Below are 22732 nucleotides of genomic sequence, written 5' to 3'. Positions count from 1 at the left end.
CCTAGCTAACGTCTGATGCTACCATATCAGGTTGTCTGAAGATATTGGCTTCTTGACTTAAATACACCAAACACTGATATTATTGTTTTTTTTCCTTCCCCTTTGCAAAACTCAATCATGTTCTGCAAAGCAAAAAACCAAAAATATTTCTCTACAAAACAATTAAACTAAACACCACACCACATGCAAGAAAGTCTAACGCTTGATCTATCCTAGTAAGTAGACTTTATTGTATAGGTGTGGTCGTTTAAGTAGCAGAGTACTAGTTTCACATGCAAGTGACTCGGCTTTTGTATCCCAGAGTTCGGATACGTTATACTTATGAGCTCAAAGGAAACTTTAGTCTAGGACATCCAGCCTGTGGCTTTCATGGTTTGTGTGAGCTGTGGCGTTGTTTGATTGTGAAAATAATTATATATCATCTCACATAAAAAAAAAAATCCTTTATATATATTTTGTACAAATATATTTTTGTTAGAAGAAATGTATATTTTTCTAAAAAAAACTAAAAACATTTATTTTTTTTTTTATTTTTGAGGGAAGGTCCACTTAAATTTTTTTTTTCTTTTTTTTTTTTTTAAATAAATGAATGAATGTTCCCATCCTCTCCGCAATGAAGACTTAATGGTGAAATTAAGGTTAGGCCTATTTATAGGCGATAGTTCTTAGCAGATAACAGTTTCTGTATTCTTTCCAGTGGGTCAGATTCAGTCTCTTATTCCTGTCACAGTTCACAAATAGTGTGTGTAGAAGGATACAGAGAGGGGGAGGGGGAAAGCTGTCAATTTGTTTTTATACTTTGAGCATGTCAAAGTACTGCAATTCCCAAATTAAACTGACCGTGATCTATAATTGATTGTGTGAGGTCGGATGGTATTTCAATTCTTCAGGTTTGTAATGCTACTGAATTATTTACTTGAATAACATAACTACTATTACTACTACTACTACTTTTCCACTCTAAGAGTTCTTACACGGGCCATTACCAGCGATTGCTCGCTGAAAAAAAAAAATCCAGAGTCTTCCTTGGAATCCAATCCGAGTGACAATTCCCAGATTTTTAGTCCTCTACGCTTCTTTCCATTTCATCGTTGCAACTTGCTTTGCATTCTCGCACCAGCCGTTTACCATTCAGTTATTGTTGATAACGAATGCTGGCTTTTATGTGATTTTGGGTGACAATAAAAAAAAAATTAAAAAAAAAACAAAAAAAACTCATCAGGATTCAAGTACTGTCCAGTGGCTGTCTGTATGGTGATATCCTTCCTGGGTCTTTCCATTCTCTCAGAACCTTCACAACAATTTTCTGTGGTACCAACCGTTGTTAATACTACCACTTTATTTTAGGGACTGGGTTACAATAAAAAAAGAAAACTTAATTTTTTCATGAACATTACGTAAAAAGCCCCTAAAGTCTGTAATTATGAATTCAATATGACTTGAAGAAAAATTAATTTCTCGAACTACTGCTATTATTGAATTAAGCATTGTTTATTTAATATTTTCACACACACAAAAAATGATACTTGCAAAAAATATTTCTACTTTTTGTTTTAGATTACATAGTTCACGCAATTTTTATATATAAGATTCTAATATTTTCCTCGCTTGAATGAACGTAAAACTTTCAGTGTAACATAATTTTTATATAATCTTGAAAAATAAAATTAAAATAAAAATTTAATTTAAAAGCAGAAACACAAAAAAAATAATTTAATTTAAAAATGGGAAAATCTTTTACAAGCGTTCACGATAGGAATGTACAGATGCATGGTTGGGAGAGGGGGTGAAAACCAGCATTCCTTACCTCCCTCCAACTACCTGACGTCATTTTCAGACAGCCTTTTGACTTTCTAACATTTTGGGCTGCCGTGAAACGCATTTTTAGATGACTTTGTTTTGTTTTGTTTTTTTTTTTGCTAGTGCGAAGCCAGAATCTCCTGCCTTTTGGAGGCTAATTAAACTACGTGTTTTTTTATTTCATTTTTTTTTTTTTAATTCAATATCTTAGGAATTTACTTTACTAATTATCTTTGAAATAGACACAGAAAACTGATATTTATCTTTTAAAGGATTTTTACAATGAATTTATTTAACTGAAAAATTTAGCTGAACTTGTCAGTTTCTTGAATGTCGCTGTGGAAACATTTTATTATAACTTTTTTTCACGTGTACAAATATTGTTTTTTTTCCTTTTGGAAATCAGCATTAGGCTTTAATCTTTCAAATACAATCAAAAAGTAGTCGGAAACCTACAAAAAAAATTATGAAAAACCGGCTTTCAAAACTATGTCCCCCTATCTTTTCTTCGCCATTATTACCTAGTAAAAACATATATTACCTTTTTTTTAATGTTTGTTTTTAAATATCAATCTTAAATCATAATTACGCAAAATTATTATTCTTTACACGATTTTTTTTTCTTTTATAAATTTTATTTAAAAAAAAAAAGAAAAAAAGACAGCAACCACATTATCAAAGGATATAGATTGTTTTAACGAATTCTTGCATTGGAACTGTCGCCTGTCGAATTCTATAGTATATAACTGGCTTTGCTGTTTTCTGACATGACCAGATGTTGAACCTTGCAATCTGTCATCTATTGTCATCCTTTCAAAGTCCAGACATTCACTCTTCGAAAATTGAGTCAGCAAAGTAGAACGTCATGAATTAGTGCATTTCTTTTCTCATCCTCTTCTCCCTCGCCGATTTTTTTCTTAATTTAACTGTCAAAATATTGTCACTTGTTTGTGTCCACATGTCCCTTTGAAATCTCTTCTTATTTATTGTGATAATTTAATCATGAAAGGGCTTTGTTAGGGTCAAGTTTTGGTGCATTACCTGACCCCCCCCCCCGTTTGGTTTAGTTCCTTTGTTTTACGGGTTATTTAATGTTGCATCCAGTGAAAAATTCAATTTTTTTATATATTGAAACATTTATTTATGATGTTTAGTTTAATTATTTTGTTTTACGGCTTGTCAACCCTTTGCGAGCTATTTAATGCTGAAACAAGTCGCTTTTGATAAAAGTTCTTTGTATCTTCAAATATTTATTCATGGTGTTTGGTTTGTTTGATTTGTAACGGAAATTTTTTTTTACTATGCAGAACGTGATTAAGTTTTGCAATAACATCAATGTTTGATGCATTTTAGGTTAGGAAGCTAATATCTTCATATGTGTGTATGTACATACGTGTGTGTGTGCGTATATATATATATATATATATATATATATATATATATATATATATATACTAGCAAAAGTACCCGTCATTGACTGGGTTCAAAAACAGCCTACAGAAAATGGACTCTGATTTATGAAAGTATAATAGGTTATGAAAAGGAAGGGTTGTAAATTTGGGTTGAATTTGGGGGTATCAAAACCCAAGCCAAATATGATGAAAGTAAAAATAAACTAGATAAACCCCATAATTTATTATACCATACCTGTTCACACTGAAACACTTATCACAATATTCTGTGGATCTATATTAAAAAACTTTGTTAAACTTTGTGGCATATTTCTATTCTGTGGAGATCAGGCGCGAACGAACACCCCATAATTTTATTATACCATATTTCTTCAAACTGAAACATAATTATCAAAGTATACTTATGCAGATAGATATGAAAAGTCTTTATTAAAATTTGTGACTATTTCCATTCCATGGAGGCCAGGCGCGAACGCAGACCCCACAATTTTATTATACCATCCCTATTTAAGTTAATACATACTTATCAAAGTATTCTTATGTACATCTATATCAAAAACACTTGTAAACGTTTTTTTTAATTTTTTATTTCCATACTTTGTGGACTAGGCGCGAACGCAGACCCCACAGTTTTAATGAACCACTGTCTGCCAGATCAAACATACTCATTTCTGTGTCTTGATACATCTTCTATCATTAAATGTAATCAGTTTTTTTTTAAATAGTCAACCATATAGGAGCCTATTTGTGACCACACACACACACAGACATTCAGCTTTATATTATACTAGCGAGGGGTACCCGGCGTTTCCCCGGGTGTTTTTTGGGGTATGTGAAAAAAACCCTGAAAATGTGAAAAAAAAAAACGAAGCCTTCACGCCGCGCAGTTGGAAAATAGTAAAGTGTAAAAAACAAAAACATGTGCGCGTTTTTGATTGACGTGACGGCGATAGGTATTCAGCAGTAAGCATTTTGTGCGGGACAGTTTTGAATAAATCGGTTTGTTTGTTTTTAAAAATCCGCTCCCTGTTTATTAGGAGGAGCGAAATGAAAGCTACAGTCTGATATGACGAAGTCGACATTGAACAAACGTTACTTAGCTCTCTTGAGACAACTGGCTTTCGGCCTGTGGGTATTTATTTGCTCCCCCACCGAGCAAATTAGGCACAAGGCCAATTTTTAATGTGAGGAGTGAAGGGAGGGGGAAGGGGACCAGCTCCCGAGAGGTGGGAAATGGGAGCTGGTTAAAGGTCAGGCATGTGGGGTTGCCCCCACATGTGGTCTTTGCTAGTCATAGCTTGCAGCATCTGCCGGAACAGATACTACACTTTGATCTTGTCACCCGGGCCCCGGAGGGCGCGCAAGCAAGTGGCCTTTCGGCCTGTGATTAGAGTCGAGTTTCGCTTTTTTCTATACCGAAAACCGAATGTAACGCGTGCCGATGCGGGAAATGTCGAATAATTAACGTTTGAAAGTCAATAAAATTAAATAGACAGGCGAGCTCCGTGGGTAACTCTGAGATATTACAATTTATAGATGATATGAAAAGTTTTAAGAAGTTGTGAACCGAGCAAGCGCTTCTCTGAAAGAAGCCTTTTGTGGACATCGAGGCAAAGCGTACATACATACATACATACATACATACATTTTCGCTTTTATATATATAGAAGATATAAATATATATTTATAAATATATATATATATATTTATATATATTTATAAATATATATATATATATTTATATATATTTGTAAATATATATATATATATTTATATATATTTGTAAATATATATATATATATATATATATATATATTTGTAAATATATACATATATATATATATATATATATATATATATATATTTGTAAATATATACATATATATATATATATATATATATATATATATATATTTGTAAATATATACATATATATATATATATATATATATATATATATATATATATATATATATATATATATATATATGTGAAAGAAAGAAATAAAAAATAAAAAGGAACAAACCGAGTTTTGTGTTCATCATCGTTTGGTCGTTATTTCGAGACTTCTTCTGGATGAAATAAAGATTTAAATCGTACATCTAAATCGTATTTAAATAGTTAAATCGATTTATTAATCGTAATCGATTAATAAATCGAAATAAAGACGAAACATTGATGAACACATAACTTGGTTCGTTCCTTTTTTATTTTTTATTTCTTTATTTTGTCGGAATACTATTTCCATTATTCTCATCATATATATATATATATATATATATATATATATATAAATTTCCAAGTTCCAAGTTTTCTCAGTTGGTCATTTATTACTTTTCAAAAGGTAGCCATTACAATATTGTTTCATATTGCAACTAACAAGTCTACAAAATTATATTATTGCTGCATATTTATCAGATCTTTACTTTATATATGGAATCCAATAAAAAGGCATTTACTGAGCTTGAATTTCTTCAAAATTTATATTAAAAAAATTTTTCATCCATTCCAATTGGTATTAACTGAGTACTTTCTAGTAAATGATTAACCTCTCTCTGTCTCTCATATATATATATATATATATATATATATATATATATATATATATAATTAAAAAAAAATGCGAGATATTCTAGTAAAAAAAATATAATAAATTCATAACTTTAAATATAGCAGCATTAAGAATTGATTATATAACGTTAGAAATTGAATTTAAAAAATAAATTCTTAATTCTGCAATATTTTAAATTATAAATTTATTATATTTTTTACTAGAATATCTTGTCCCTTTCTTTTCCAGTTTTAACAACTAGTCTTTTACTTTTCTATGTTTAAGTTTAAGCATATTACTTTTCATGCTCACATTTTACTATTGTAATTCATGATTTTTCCAGGCTTCTAATAAATTCACTTGTTCTTTGTTTAATTCCAGTCTTATTTTTTTTTTGCTCCCATAAACATAACATACACATATGTAATAACAATGTACGGCACTCGTCTGCTTTCAATAAAATCACCCAATTATCTCCCTTTTATGCTTTCATTCTCCTTGTTTCACTTGTTACTTCTCTTATTGCAAGAGCGGTGAATTGGTAGCAACAGTAGTCACTGAAGCAACGTCGTTGCTATGGAAACCAGTCATAAAAAACGTCGCTCACCTCCTTACGTTTTTTTTTTTTTTTTTTTTTTTACGATTTTGAACCCCAGTAAATTCATCAAAACGTTTGTTTTACTGAACGAAAATTGAACATCTTTTTTTCACAATATAGCCAAGAATATGATCTATAAACCTTTATAATTGTTTGAAATTTGGTCGAAAAATGAGTGAGCAGTGAAGCTTTAAAGTAGTTCTAAATAACTAAAACTGCCACTTAACCATATATTCAAACACGGTAGTGTTTGAATGATATATGTGTTTTTTTTTTTTTAATTTTTTTTTATTACCGTTTTATCTATTTGGCTACATATGTTTCATATGTTGGACCATGTTTATGATCCAACAGCCTCGTCAGGCCTCGTAGAAGTGGTTGTTAGTTATTGGAAAAAAAGTGTTATATATATATATATATATATATATATATATATATATATATATATATATATATATATATATATAATTTAAAGGAGATTAGAACAATAGTCTAAAGAGCTGAGTGTATTTCAATGTAACAGTGAAATTACTAGTTTAATTAAAATACAGGAAAAAGAAAGTGCTCGTTGTAATTTAGATATATAATAAGCTCGATAGGTAAATATCCTAGAGCTAATTCAATATTAAGTAATGTGATTGATAATTTCAAATTTAAAAATCAAATTATAATTAAATTAAAAATCCGTTTCATAAGAAGGAACAACAACAAAATCAATTATCTGTACCATCGTTTTTTTTTTACTAACCATTTTCCTCATCTTTTCTAAGTACCTTCCTTTTTTTACTAATACCTCTTTGCAACGATCGTACAGATAATTGATTTTGTTGTTGTTCCTTCTTATGAAACGGATTTTTTATTTAATTATAATTTGATTTTTAAATTATCAATCACATTACTTTATATATATATATATATATATATATATTACTTGAGTTCATGTAAAAAAATATATATTTTTGAGGTATAATAATAATAATATAGTTCAAATTGTTATAAATAAAGCTATGTTTCCCATGTTTTTTTTATTTTTTTCATGTTTAAATTGTTTCATTTCATTTTTTTTTTTTTTTACTAACCATTTTCCTCATCTTTTCTAAGTACCTTCCTTTTTTTACTAATACCTCTTTGCAACGTGGTGAACTTGTTGGAAAAATCCAGCCCAACCGACCCTGGGTGAAGGCCGGGACCATAACTATGTCTCTGATGAGCTGTTTGATGGAAATTAGGACAATATTTTTTCATATGATGGCGAAACATGTGTAAGACAACAGGAAAATATAGGCATTCATTTGAATTATGAAAAAATAGAATTATGACTGTAGATTGAGTTACTCCTTTGGAATGTAACTTACTGTGTGTGTGTGTGTGTGTGTGTGTGTGTGTGTGTGTGTGTGTGTGTGTGTGTGTGTGTGTCATCATCATCATCATCATCAGTGGCCCTGCTGTTTAACAGCGCCGGCAACCATGGCGCCCTAAATTGTAGAGCTATGGTAATCTCGTGAACACAAGTAAAGACGGTAGTTTCCCGTTGCTTTCTGTTTTGACTGGGGGGGGGGGGTATCTCCCCAGTGAGTTAAACGTCCTTCGATGGGGGTCCTGGATATGACCTTAAACTATATCCAGTGGTAAAGCCCCAGCTTGTGGGCTTTGGGGAGTGTGGAGCCACCCTTAAATTACCATTGCTCCCAGGTCCACTCTGACCCGGAGTGGTAGTACCTGTTAGGGTCCCAACTATGGGTTGAATAGAAACTGACGTGAAAACAACAAATATATTCTATTAAAAAAATTTTTCTTTAAAATCTTTGGATTTGGCATTAAATAACCCGAAAAGGGTTGATATGCCGTAATACAAAAACAACCAACCAACCAACCAGTGTTTCAATGCGATTATGCTGTATATATATATATATATATATATATATATATATATATATATATATATATATATACTAGCATTTCAGCCCGGCGTTGCCCGGGTGTTTGGAGGTTTATGTTGAGCAAAAAAAAAAAAAAAAAGCGGTCAATTTTTTTAATTTTGATCCCATAACATTTATTGTTTGGGGCTCAAATCAAGTTATTAAGTTAGATCCATGTCCAAGGAACCTACATCTAAAATTTCAAATGTTTAGACCCAAAATTATCGGAGAGGTTTGGTAGAGTTCTGGAAGGTCCAACCGTTGAACGTTGACCCCTTAACAGCCAAATTTCTGGCCGAAAACCAATCACAAAGATTTTCCCAAATCTCAGTACCCTGTATATCAAATTTCGAGTCTGTAGACTTAAAATTGACAGAATTATTGCGTAGAGAAACGTACACACACACACACACACATACACACAGAGACACGTTCACTTTTATAGATATAATAGATAGCGTAAACAAAAATATATATATACATAAATATATATGGAAACAATTTTGTGTTTACTGTAAACTTTTTACGCAAATATTATGCAAGTATAAATCATGTAGAATATCTGCATGAATATAATTACACGTAATAGTTTACTAAAGATGATCATCTCATAAGAAATTGCAATGTGCAATTCCACAACCCATATATAAGAAAATTATATTTTCTTTTTAAATAAATAGAAAAGAGGATTTTTAATATGAATATCAATACACACAAAAGAAAAACGAATTTAGAGGAGTATATATATATATATATATATATATATATATATAAACGACTACCAGCCGCACCAATATCTGCAGCATTAAATCCACATTCATGTTCTATTTGTGGCCTCGTCTGCAAGTCCCTTGCTGGACTAAAAAGTCATCAGAGGCAAAAGCATAAATGAGTTTTAAAAATATGGGTTGTCCGAACCTCATACGTCGAAATCGATGGGAGAGTCCATCATATATATTAAAAATATTTGTGTGTGTGGACCTATATACATGAATAACATCACACATAACTGCTGCTGATATTTTGGTATCATCTTACAATCACTGTTATTGATGGTTTTCAAAACAACACATATGCATGTTAATATCTATGTGTCAACATACTTGTTTTTTTAATTTCTATTAAATTAAATATAACTTAGTCTCCTGGGTACATTTTAAGATGTTATCATTTATAGTAAGCATTTTCTTTTGTGGGGTTGTGTATAAAATTCTCGGCGGGATAGGTTCAATAAAAAATTTAATGAAAAAAAAAAAATTAAAACTTTAATATTATTTGTTGGTTATTGTAATTTTTCCAGCAAAATAAAATGTAAATTTCTTTCAATTGCAGGTTTCCATAGACAACACTTATAATCTTCAACTCAAAGAAAGACATGCTGTTTCCATTTCACCTGTGTTCGTAGATTTACAATATACAGAGTGGCATAGCAAGAGGGGAAGCATGGGGATGACCCCTCCATCCTGAGTATACTTTTCAACAATTTTTCAACTCTTAAAAAAAGTTTATTTGTGAGGTAGGTCAAATCCTCTTATTTTTATTATGATTTGCATTTTTTAATTATTGCATACTCTTGAAAGACTGCTCAGGCCTCATCACATTACTCAGCCGATGAACAGCAGGCAGATTTCTGATGAGAAAAAAATATGCCTCGAAGTATGGCCAACCAGTATTTGGTTTATCTACTTAGTAAAGTAACCACCTTAAAAGCAGAGGCACTTGATGTGATTGCAAACTACTTGGGATTTTACAAAAGTTATATCCACACTACTTTATAGACACATGGATCAGTCAGTTTTTATACCCATAGATAAACAGTTAACCGCTTTTTTCTTTACAGAGAACAAAAACTCATTATGTTCATCAAAAAATTATTTTATTGATATGAAGTTCAGTATATATAAATATATATATATATATATATATATATATATATATATATATATAATGTGTGTATCTTCTAATTTTTCTAAGTGCAGGCCATCGTCAGTGTTCAGATGTCCACAAGACATAAACAAAAGGCCATCTCCACTGGAAATAGTTTTGTTGCAATCTGTTCCTTCAGTTAGTATTAAAAGTTTTTCCACCCATTTTTTTTTAAATAAAAATATTAAAAAAAAAGTTTGAAATAGAATTTTCTTATTTCGGAAAATTTTTCAATAAGTATTGATAATTTGCATTATTTAAATCACTGTTCACTACTTAGATGTTCTTTTCTTAACAATGTTTCGGCTGATGCAACCTGCGTCCTTCTTCAGGTACATATTGTTGAATTTGTGGAATCTTTACAGAGATTGGAGGTTAAGTCCTCAGTACAAACAACACTAAGAATATAATTAAGTATTATTTAAGATTTCTAATTGGTCATGGCTGAATGAAACTGAACCATTTATTTATTATGGATTGTTCTTATTTCAAATTCCGGATAGATTCCATGAGTTTAACACAAAAATTCCCAAGTTTGACGAGATGCACCTGAAGAAGGTTGAAGGTTGCATCGGCTGAAACGTACAAAGAATAGCATCCAAGATGCAAATAGTGATCCAAATATTATGCTTCTGAATTTTTGAGATGAGGATTGATAATTTGAACTACTGTTCTTATCTTTAGTGTAATTCGCACAACGTTTTGATCGATGTGACCTTCGACCGTCTTCAGGTGTATCTTGTTGAACTCTAGAATCTTTCTCAAATTTTCTTATTTCGGAAATTTTTCAATAAGTATTGATAATTTGCATTGCTTAAATTATTTGGACAACTGTACACTACTTAGATGTTCTTTTAAATGTTTTGACTGATGCAACCTGCGGCCTTCTTCAGGTACATATTGTTGAATTTGTGGAATCTTTATAGAGATTAGAGGCTAAGTCCTCAGTACAAACAATACTAAGAATATAAGTCAAATTCAGGAATCTGCACAGAATAGCATGTTCTCATTTCGCCAGCCATGACCGCGTAGCAGAAGAATCCATTGTGTAGTGGATAGAGTACTTGGTGAAATTTTGTTACACTCTTCTGGAGGTTGAAGGTTTTGATCCTCAGTGCGAGCGACACTAAAAATACAATTGTGAATTACCGAAAACTTCTACCCAGTCATGGCTGACGAAACAAGAGCATACGTCCCCCATGGATTAAATAAAAAGTTCTGTTCGAAATTATGTGCAGCAGATTCTTGAGTTTGACAGAAAAATTCCTAAGTTCGATAAGATACATCTGAAGAAGGTCAGAAGTTACATTGACCGAAATGTTGTGTGAATAACACTCAAGGTGAGAACAGTAGTTTGAGTGATCCAAACAATATGAATAGTTCAAATAATCAAAAAAATTTTTTTGTTGAACCATGTTTTATTTTTATGTGCATTCATACATCTCTATGCTCTATGTGCATCCATACATTTCTATAAGAGACTCTGCCGGTCCGTCATTCACTCATACGATCAAAATAGAATTTACATCGTTAAAAATGTAGATTGAATAAGCATATCTTAAGAATATCTATTCTCGTATCTTTTTTTTTTTTTTTTTATATTTTTAGATTAAACTTTCTAAAAAATATTCAATAACTCTTTTAGATGTTCCGCTTAGCAAATATGGTATTGGAAAATTCTCATTCAATTGGAGATGTCGAGTAAATACTGCACTAATTTCGTTTTGAAAATGTTTGAGTATTTGATTAGACGAAATATTCTAAGGAAATCTTATAAGAACATTTGATAAAAGAATTTGCACAAGTATCACTTTTATTTCTTTCTTCTATTTTTAAACGAGAAAATATCAAATTAGTTTTTTTTTTTAAACGTCCTTACATCTCAGTAAGAAGCTTTGTCAGTCAGTCTGTCATCTTTCAGTTTGAAACACAGATCATTTTCAGCATTAAATCAACAGATAAATCTTGTTTTAAATGTGTCCTTGAATATCTGTAAGAAGATTTGTCCGTATGTTGTCTGTCAGGCTCAAGTTTGAAATAGCAGATTTGTCAGTCTGTTAAGCTCAAGTTGGAAACTCCATTTTCATTACTCTGCCACACTTATAGTTTAAATAGCATTTTCATTGGTCTGTCATACTTAAATTTAAAATAACATTTTCATTGATCTGTTATGCTCAGGTTTAAAATAACACTTTCATTGGTCTATTATTTCCATTGATCTGTCATGCTCATATTTTAAATAGCATTTTCATTGGGCTGTTATGCTCATGTTTCAAATAGCATTTTCATTGGGCTGTTATAATAAAGTTTCAAATGGCACTTTTATTGATCTGTTATGCTCAGGTTTGAAATAGCATTTTGATTGGTCTGTTATGTTCATGTTTTAAATGACATTTTCTTTAGTTCAATGAGGTTTACCTTACTAGATTTTATCTTTTCAACCTTGGAGAAGGAGTTAGTTTAAAGCTAATAATCCATCCCAGGGAATGCAGATAGGCGCCTGTACTGAGGAATGCAGACAAGCCTGCCTAGGTAATTTTTGTTTGGCAAAAATGCTCCTTCTTGAGGGTGCTGACTTTGTAAATCGTACTTGTGCCTAATCTTCCAGCTGTAGGAGGGAGATAAATGAAGGCTTATGTTTGAAATACCATTTTCATTGGTCTATCAAATTTTAAAATAGTTTTTACATTGTTCTATCAAGCTTAAGTTTAAAATAGCGTTTACTTTGATCTGTCAAGCTTAAGTTTTAAATAGTGTTCACTTTGGTCTGCACAACTCAAGTTTAAAATAGCATTTTGATTGTTTTGTCAAACTTAAGCTAGAAATAGAATTTTTGCAGGTCAATAAAGCTTAAGTTTTTTCAATAATATTTTGTCAATCTGTCAAGCTTGAATTTGAAAGTACATTTTTTTGTTAGTCTGTTCAAATTTGAAATAGCAGTTTTTCTTTTGGTCTGTCATGCTTCAATTTCAAATAAGTTTCAGTGGTCTGTAACACTTGATTGTGAAATGTGTTTTCACTGAAAACGTTGAGATTCAATGTACACATGTACACCATTTCTCCTCCAACCAAATAATGCATTTTGTAAATTGAGTCATTTCCATTATTTTATTTAAAATAGTTATTTGATATTCTTTTTATGGTAAAGTATTCAATTTAAGAAATAACAAAAATGCTAATGACAAATTTTCATCCAAATATTTTTTCTTTTTCTTATTTAACTTTCTGAAGACCCCCCCCCCAAAAAAAAATAAAACAAACAAACGAACATTTATTTGTATATCTTATTTCGAAATATTTGAGGTTTCTTCACAAGGACATTGAGTGCTACCAGATCAGGCTGTCTGAAGATACCGTTTGCCTGGCCTAAAATACACCAAACATTGATGTTATTGTTTTTTTTTCTTTCCCTTTAAAAAACTCAATGATATTCAACAAAGTCAAAAACAAAAATGATAATTTTCTTATATAAAACAATCAAACCAAACACCATGAATAAACATTTGGAAATATAAACTTTTTTCCAAAATTACTGGATTTAGCATTAAATAACCCAAAGAAAGGTTGATATGCCCAAAAAACAAACAAACAATTTTTACAAGGACAAATATTTTAATTAATCCGCCATCAAACTTTGTTTTGATTATTATTGGTTATTATTTTTGTAAAATATGTAATTTACTGAATAAAAAATTTCTTTCAGAATCATAAACAAGTAAGGTTTATTTTTCAACATTTTCAATCCTCTCTCTCATATAGTTCATCATTTCATGTAACAATCTGTCCGTTTTATTCTGTGGGCTCAGTGTGCCATGTTCAAGTTCTCACAGACTATTGCATCACTTTCAGTAACAGCTTCCATCCTTGCAGTAGATGCGCAAACTCTGTTTTTGCCATAATGTCTGCTACTAATCATGTGAGATGAAAAGTACGTTTTATGCAATACATTTTCTACTTGACATACAATAAGTTTTGTTTTTATCTACTCAACACGTTATAAACTTTCTATGTACTGCCTCAATGTTATTCCATCAATCTCGGGGCTTGCAACACCTTTTGCAAAGTTTTTTCTTTCTTTCTATATTAGCATATGATTTCGGTTCTTTTTGTTCTTCCGGTTCAGAGTTTATTCATCAATTTCTAGGCATCTGCCACCTTCACAAATGACTTATTTTTTATCCTTCTTGAAATTTTTGCTTTTAATTCTGTCTTTAATGCTACTTTGTAGTTATGAATTCTTACTGCATATAGGAATGTGATTTTCCTTTTTTTTTTATTTATTTATTTTTTTTTATCCAGAGAAGTGGATTTCTGCGTAGGTCGCTTATGGTATATGAGTTCTCGACTTTTTAATCAAAATTCTCACATTTTTTTTTAAGAGTTGATTTTTGCCAAATCGCCAGGGCCTTACCTCCTTATTTTTTTCATCACTATTTTGTTAGATTTTATTTCTTTTTTTTCTCTCTCTCTCTCTCTCTCTCTCTCTCTCTCTCTCTCTCTCACTTTATCTTTTTTCTGTTTATTTTTTTCTCTCATCCTTTCTTCATCTTATCTTTATTTTATTTTCTCTCTTTTAACAGTTCTCTTTGAACAAAACAAAAAATTATTTCATCAAATAATGGCTTTCTATCCCACCCCCCGTTCTAACTTGTGTACTTCGTGACTTTCTCTTAATTTTGACTTTCTTAGTTGAAGCTAATTGGAGTTGTTGTGGAAAATTTGTTGTCATTTATGCTGCCTTCTCCACACACACTCACACACATGGAGACCACAAGTTACCATTCCAACAGCTATCACTTCAACTCAATGGCATCACTTCAACTCAACTGACCAGTTCATTCCGGTCTGTGAGTTACTTTCTCAAGTCAGATTTAACATGGCAACATTTTTTTTTTTTTTTCACAAGATACAATAAACAACCAACTGATGAAAGTCAAAGGCTACATCGACCGAAACGTTGCAGAAATAACACTCAAGATGAGAACAATAGTCCAATCAAAACAAGTAATATAAACAATCAGCCGTCATCTAAAAAATTAACAACTTTAATACAATAAACATGTTTCCAATCGTTTAAACTTTATAAAAGTTAACAATTACTGTGTTTTAAAGTCTTCGAAAACAGTTTTATTTCAATTTACGATTTCATTCAAATAGTCTTTCTTTAGAGTCAGAATCCAAAATGGCTGCACTTTTTGAAAATAATTAACGTCTGATTACATTTTTTTTTTTTTTTTTTGTAGTCTTTTCCTTTTGATTTGGTAGAAAAATGAAAAGTAAATTTGATTGCATTCGGAACAGTTAGCTGTTGTATATTAGTTTGTTTCTCCACCCAAAAAGACAAAAAATCTATAAATCAAACTTTGGTGATGTTCGCCACAATCGTCCGCCCACCATTTGGGATATGATTCTAAGGAAAGATGAATCTTTCATTCAAATAAAGACGTTTTCAAAGACTCTAAAGCACAAAGAAAAGTATTTAGGTAGTTAGAAAAGCAACTTTTATTGCCTTTGATAAGTGTTATTTGCTGAGTATTTGTTTTTTGTTTATCTCTTTCTGCCTTGTTAACTATAGTACCTTATTGCCAATAATCTTAAACATGTAAAGACCACTAAAATCTAATCTCTTTGTTTTCTGACCACCTGTTACTTTGTATTGATGAGACAGATGTGGATCAGATGCCGTTCAATATTATATTCAATAATGTTATTACTGTCATATGTCTAAAATACACCAGATTAATATGTTCATAATCAAACTTTATATGTTGACTTTTAGGTAACATATTAATTGTATCTTTATGCCTCAAGTTTATTATGAGGAACATCTGTCTTGGCTTTCTAAGTAGGAAGAGAAGAGTATTAACGAAAGAGGAATGAAATAACACAAATTAAAAAAAAAATTTTTAACCATTGGGGGGCACCAATTATTAAGGCTAAGAGCCACTCAAGGATAGGAATTAAAATAAGATAGAAAGATGAGGAACATTATGGAAGTAATAATATTTATGAATGGTAAAAATTGCATTTTGTTATTATGTATGGAGTAATTCATGAGAAGGATTTGCTAACATTGGAGGGGAAGACGATCAAGTTGCAATCAGCAGGGAAGTAGTTCCACGTTAATGTGTTCCACAGGTGGGAAGCCTCTAGCAAAGAAGCTATGTGCATGGAAATTTTTCCTGATGCTAGGCACATGGAGGAGGAGAAGAAAATCATTTCCAACCATAGTTAAAAATGAGTTCTTGTTTTGAATGTCTTATAAAGGAGCAACTAAAGACTAGAGCTCAGTCGAGCACCTTCCATTGAGATTCACATAAGTTACTTTGTATTACTTATATCATTTTCTTTAATCTTCATTGCTGTTAGTTTCAACCTGTATGTGGAAGGGGGTGGGCACATTAATCTAAATGTGTAAAGTTTTCATGTTGACGTAAGTAGGTATGCATATGCCTAAGCGTTGCAATGGGACAATCTTCATCCAAAATGATAGTTACCTCGTGTTTTGCCTCTTGTGTCATCCATTTGCAACTTTCTCAAATGGAACTTTCGGTTAGCAATACTTAGTTTTTCATAGCTCCCACTTTCTTGTGATATGATATCAACATTTTCTTAGCACACTCAGCTTAACATATACAGTAAACTCCATAGCCCCTGCTGGAGGGAATAAAAGGCAAAACATCTGCCCACCTTAACTTTCAATCTCGCTCTACCATTTTCCCTCAATTTTCTCTCGATCGATGGTGTAAATATAAACACATTCCCAAATCTACATATCTCAAAGACAAATAAAAAAATCTAGATACCTCAAACACAAGTAAAAAAAATCTAGATACCTCAAAGACAAATAAAAAAAATCTACATACTTCAAAGACAAATAAAAAATCTACATACCTCAAAGTCTAATAAATAAAATCTACATACCTCAAAGACAAATATAAAAAAATCTACATACCTCAAAGTCTAATAAAAATAATCTACATACCTCAAAGACAAATAAAAAAAATCTACATACCTCAAAGTCTAATAAAAATAATCTACATACCTCAAAGACAAATAAAAAAAATCTACATACCTCAAAGACAAATAACAAAATCTACATACCTCAAAGACAAATAACAAAATCTACATACCTCAAAGACAAATAAAAAAAATCTACATACCTCAAAGACAAATAAAAAAATCTACATACCTCAAAGACAAATAAAAAAATCTACATACCTCAAAAACAAATAAAAAAATCTACATACCTCAAAAACAAATAAAAAAATCTACAAACCTCAAAGACAAATATAAAAAAATCTACATACCTCAAAGACAAATAAAAAAATCTACATACCTCAAAGACAAATAAAAAAAGTCTACATACCTCAAAGACAAATAAAAAAGTGTTCAACCTTTCAAAAGCAAGCATGACTGATCGATAAAAATGCTATTCTACCCCTTTTTCTTCTCCAACGATGTCCAGTGAGTGATGTTACCAAATTTGGACGTTTTGGGTCCCAGTTGGTCACTCGTTATCTGGCGGAGGCCCTGGCTATTGAAAGGTCTTGTCCAATGAATCACCACTTTCCCCACATTGTGAAATAATCGAAACAGCAAATCGTTTGGCACTGTTCACCAAAGTCTGTATCACTGGGGAGCAAAGGTCATTTGAAGCCAAAAGGATAAACTAATGTTAATTTTTAATAAAAAGACTTTACAAATCTGGTTATTCATAAATCTTGAACTTAAACTGTAAATATTCATGTTTGGATGGCACTAATTCTGGGCGATTTTTTTTTTTTTTTTTTTTAGTTTAGGGATTTCAACCCCACGTCCAAGGGTCAGTCTCTTAATGGCATGGAGTGAATGATCAGAGCAAGTCCATGTCTTAATGACATGAATTTGGTGGGTCAGCAAAGCTGAGCCTATGCGATTTTACAGTTTAGCAATTCTCCAGCAGTGCAGACCCCACTGGGCAAATCAAGTCCAGTCTTGTCATCTAGTCCCTGAAGCTCTTAATACACTGACTTATATTGATAACCAGAGGAGCAAGGTTCCGCCTCCCTCACTATAGAATTCAATTCATAATTCTTTGTAATTCTCCAATTCCTAACTCTGGTAAGTACATTATCAGACTATGAGTAGCCAATGGACTTTTAGGTCCATGCCTCTCTTTTCTTCATCTATTTTTCACCTCTCCCTGCGACCATGGATGAGAGGTTCCATCTCCTCTTTTAAGCTGTTCCTTGAAATCACAAATGCATTTCCTTAATTTACATTACAGACAAAACTTTTTTGTTTAATTCCTTATCAAATTTTCAACCACGGGGGGGGGGGGGGAAATGGGTTATTGACAGGTAATTTAATTAACAATTCCGTTTTATCCACAACCAAGAGCATGATCCCTTTCAGTTTTTGACAAGCAATTTTTAGCACTTGACATATTTTAAAACTTGGTCACCACATCAACGGCACCACTCAGTCTGTCCAATTCCTTGGTTTTGCCTTTAATATAAGGTCTGAATAACACGTTATTGATTACCCTGATTTCAGATATCGGTCAAGATCCAAATGTTCTGGTTATGATGATAAAAAACAACAGCAACCAATTTTTTATTTCACAAATCCTCGGGTGAGGTGGGGTAGTTAATTTCCTCATCATTTTTTTATTCCTGCTTACTTGCCCCCCCCCCCGGCACAAAGTCGGTTTTTAATGTGGGGAAAATCCAGCTCCCCCAAAAAGAGGCACTCTGGATAGGAACAAAAATAAAAATTGTCTCAGTCATGAAGGATTTCTCCTCCACAGCCCAATGACAGAAAAGGTGATGTGTAGTATCAGAGCAGATACTACACTTTGTCCCTGGCCAAAAGAATAACTGAAAGGTTTTCTTTGAGAAAAAAATAGAAAATTCTTTTATCAACTCCTTTTATGACTCCTACAAGCATTTAACACAGTTCGAACATTCCTTTCTTTTCCACCGTCTGAATGTCAATGTTTTTCTCCGTGGCATACCAAACCTTTTTTTATCCATCAATATTGTTATACGTTTTCAAAAATAACTATGACAAACCAACAAAAATGCTATTTCAAAACTTTTTTTTAAATCAACATATGTAATATTATAGTCTTTTAACTCTATCCTCCTAAAAACTATTATATACTTGTTTTTACTTTGACTGAAAAAAAAAACTAATGGTGAAAGCTGTTGATTATTGGTTCTCTAAGGATAACTTTGCATTTGATAAGGAAGAATTTGTACTTTAAGAAATGGTTGGGTTGCTGATGTAGTGAGTTTGATGATTTTAAACCCAAAACCAACAATGTAACCAGTTCATTAATGATGAACGATCTTGGAGCACCTACAAGATGGAGTATATGATTTAAATTTTTTATTTCTTTGCATAAAAATAGGTAAAATATATACATATATATATATATCATTTTAAGTGCTTATATTTTCATTTTGGTTTCAACCTTGAAATTATCAAAACAATCACAGTTGCATTCCAAATATGATCGCTACCCACACCTATAACCTATATCTCATTATCATCTACATTATAATTCTTATTTACTAACCTGATTTTCCAATCACCTCTGTGTTATCTCATTACATGTAACTTGTTTTAGTAAATTACAAAGTATTCTGATTGGTTAATAAACATTAGATTATTCATATCCTTTGCATTATTCAGACTACTATTTTCATCCTGGGTGATATTTTCACAACGTTTCAACCGACATAACCTCCAATCTTCTTTAGATGTATTTTATCAAACTCTGGACTCTTTCTGTCAAACTCTGGAATCTTTCTGTCAAACTCTGGAATCTTTCTGTCGAACTTTGGAATCTTTCTGTCAAACTTTGGAATCTTTCTGTCAAACTTTGGAATCTTTCTGTTGAACTCTTGGAATCTTTCTGGAGTCTTTCTGTCACACTTTGGAATCTTTCTGTTAAATCTTGAAATCATTCTGGAGTCTTTCTGTCACACTCTGGAGTCTTTCTGTCGAACTCTGGAGTCTTTCTGTCGAACTCTGGAATCTGCACAGAATTTCAAACGGAATGCTTTATTTAATTCACAGAGGTAGCATTCTCGTGTTCTTCAGTCATAATCAGGTAGAAGTTCTAAGTGGTTCGCAATTGTATTCTGAGTATCGCCCACACAGACATTTTTTAGTTTGACAAGTTACACTTGAAGAAGATCAAAGTTTACATTGCTCAAAACGTTGAGCAAATAACAATCAAGGTGAGAGAAGTAGTTTTCATCTCAAATATTCAGAAAGCACTAAATTATTTTTTAACCATGAATTGTTCATATAATCTGGTTTTACAGACGTAGTTGCAGACGATTGCTTTATGTACTTCCACCTTTATATAAACATAACTTTAAGTTCATTGTCGATTTCAGTTGTCAGTTCAACTGTAGTTTTGTAAAAAGGATGAACTCGTTTGCCGTTTACACGTTTGTTCCTCTGATTGACTTTAACAATCAACTCAAATCAATTATGGCAAAAAAAATAGGGAAGTGCAACAAGCTCATGTAAGTAGACAGAACAGGTAGAACGTGTATGAAATGATTATTTTATATATATATATATATATATATATATATATATATATATATATATATATATATATATATATAAGTGAAAATGTCTCTGTGCGTGTGTGTGTCTGTTTGTCTGTGTACATTTCCCTACCAAATAACTCTGTCAATTTTCAGTCTACAGACTCGAAATTTGATATATGGGGTATTGAAATTCGGGAAAATCTTTTTAATCGGTTTCGGCCACAAATTTTGCTGTTAAGGGATCAAAGTTCAGCGATTGGGTCTAAACACTTGAAATTTTAGATATAGGTTGCTTGGACATGAATCTAACTTTATAATTTTATTTGAGCTCAAAACAATAAATGCTCAGGGGTCATAATTGGGTCAAAGTTTAAAGAAAATTGACCTCTGCAGTCTCTATGAAATTACTCAGCCAATTTTTGGTCTAAACATTTTAAATTTTACATAAAGTGTAATCAAACATAGGGCAAGCTTTTTAATCGGTTTTTGGCCGAAGATTTGACTTCCAAGAGGTCAAAGTTCCAAAGAGTTGACCTTTGCGATCTCTAGCAAACTATTCAGCCAATTTTGGATCTAAACATTTGAAATTTTACATGAAGGGTATTCAGACATGCAGCACGCTTTTTAATCAGTTTTTGGGTGAAAATTTCGTTGCCAAGAGGTCAGAGTTGAAAGAGTTGACCTTTGCAGGCTCTAACAAATTCCTCCGACAATTTTGGGTCTAAACACTTGAAATTTTAGATGTAGGTTACTTGGACATGAGTCAAACATTTTAATTTGATTTGAGCCCAAAACAATAAATGTTAAGGGGTCAAAATCGGGGTCAAAGTTTTAAAAAAATTTGACCTGTGCTGTCTCTACCAATTTTTCTCTATGGTAGTTAAGGAGGACTATTATATAGAAAGGCATTACGGTACATATGTACACTTTTTGATATATACATATGCACAAAAAGTTATGAACAGTGCATAGGGCTCGAGTAAAGACGTGCTGAACTGCTAGTATCTATATAAAATACTTGTATTGTTGTAGTTTCCTAGGTGTAAATCCACCTTATATAGCTTAACATCACAAGTGTATTTGAGAAATTTTAGTGGATCAAAAAATGCTCAATAATAAACAGAGCCTAATTATAGTATGTTTATTTCTACAAACATTATTAGCTACATATGTGGATACATGTTTCTGCTGCATCTCATTAAGAGGTCTAGTCTCAGCAAGCCTCCTTTGTCTTTCAAACCAAAATCCTAACCAGTTTTCTTTTCAGAGGAAAAAGAGTCCTGATTAGGCTGGATCTCTCAATGGGGTGCATTTGAAACATGTATGCACATATGTAGCCAATAATGTTGGATAAATAAACATACCACATATTTATATATATATATATATATATATATATATATATATATATATATATATATATATATATATATACTTATTATATAAAAGGAGCTTTGTGTGTGTATAAGTTTGTTCCCTCTAAACTCTGAAATGGCTGGGCCAATTTTTTTGTAAAATTTCACACAAATGTACTTTATATATCTGGTAGTGTTCTCATATAAGTTTTGTATCAGAATGTCTTCAATAAGTATCAATGATCGAAAAGTTTGATAAAAGAAGGAAGTCCGGTTTGGACCAAAGTTAACACCTTATATAGCTTAACATCAAAAGTGTATTTGAGAAATTTTATTACCACATAAAGAGACACCTGGCATATAAAATCAACAGTAGGTTCCTTGATAGGGACACGTTCGAAATGAATGTTTCTGTTTAGAGCACAACTGAACCATGATGCTTGACTTTTGCATTTTAAACATAAATTCAAGCTGTTATATGTAAAAATAATTTTATAAAATCAACAGTAGGTTCTCTACAGTGCAATGTAGACTACAATGTATTGGAGTATAAGTGCGGGGAAGCATGTTAAGCATGTGAATGGCTCTCCAATTAGAGCAGGCAATCAATCGATT

The 22732-nt window shown here is 31.6% G+C and overlaps 1 protein-coding gene and 1 long non-coding RNA gene across 3 annotated transcripts in view; one reads left to right on the top strand and one right to left on the bottom strand.

Moving 5' to 3' along the window:
• The window catches only part of LOC145252569 (dynamin-binding protein-like), a 666835-nt gene that overhangs the window by 233033 nt on the left and 411070 nt on the right, over positions 1-22732 (top strand). For both annotated transcript variants that reach the window (XM_080112187.1, XM_080112186.1), the window contains exon 2: positions 9613-9796. The gene's annotated coding sequence lies outside the window, so the exon portion shown is untranslated. The remainder of the gene's footprint in view (positions 1-9612; positions 9797-22732) is intronic.
• On the bottom strand, positions 14690-19375 carry LOC145252568 (uncharacterized). The gene is made up of 2 exons (XR_013863617.1): positions 17517-19375; positions 14690-17427 (listed from the first exon to the last, which is right to left on the bottom strand). It is a non-coding gene; the product is annotated as an uncharacterized LOC145252568 (long non-coding RNA).

Source organism: Euprymna scolopes, chromosome 29, assembly GCF_053919585.1.
Source record: "Euprymna scolopes isolate OS-2025 chromosome 29, ASM5391958v1, whole genome shotgun sequence".
Taxonomy (NCBI): Eukaryota; Metazoa; Mollusca; class Cephalopoda; order Sepiida; family Sepiolidae; genus Euprymna; species Euprymna scolopes.
The sequence above is the reverse complement of the archived record's forward strand: the minus strand, read 5'-3'. Positions and strand labels throughout refer to the sequence as shown.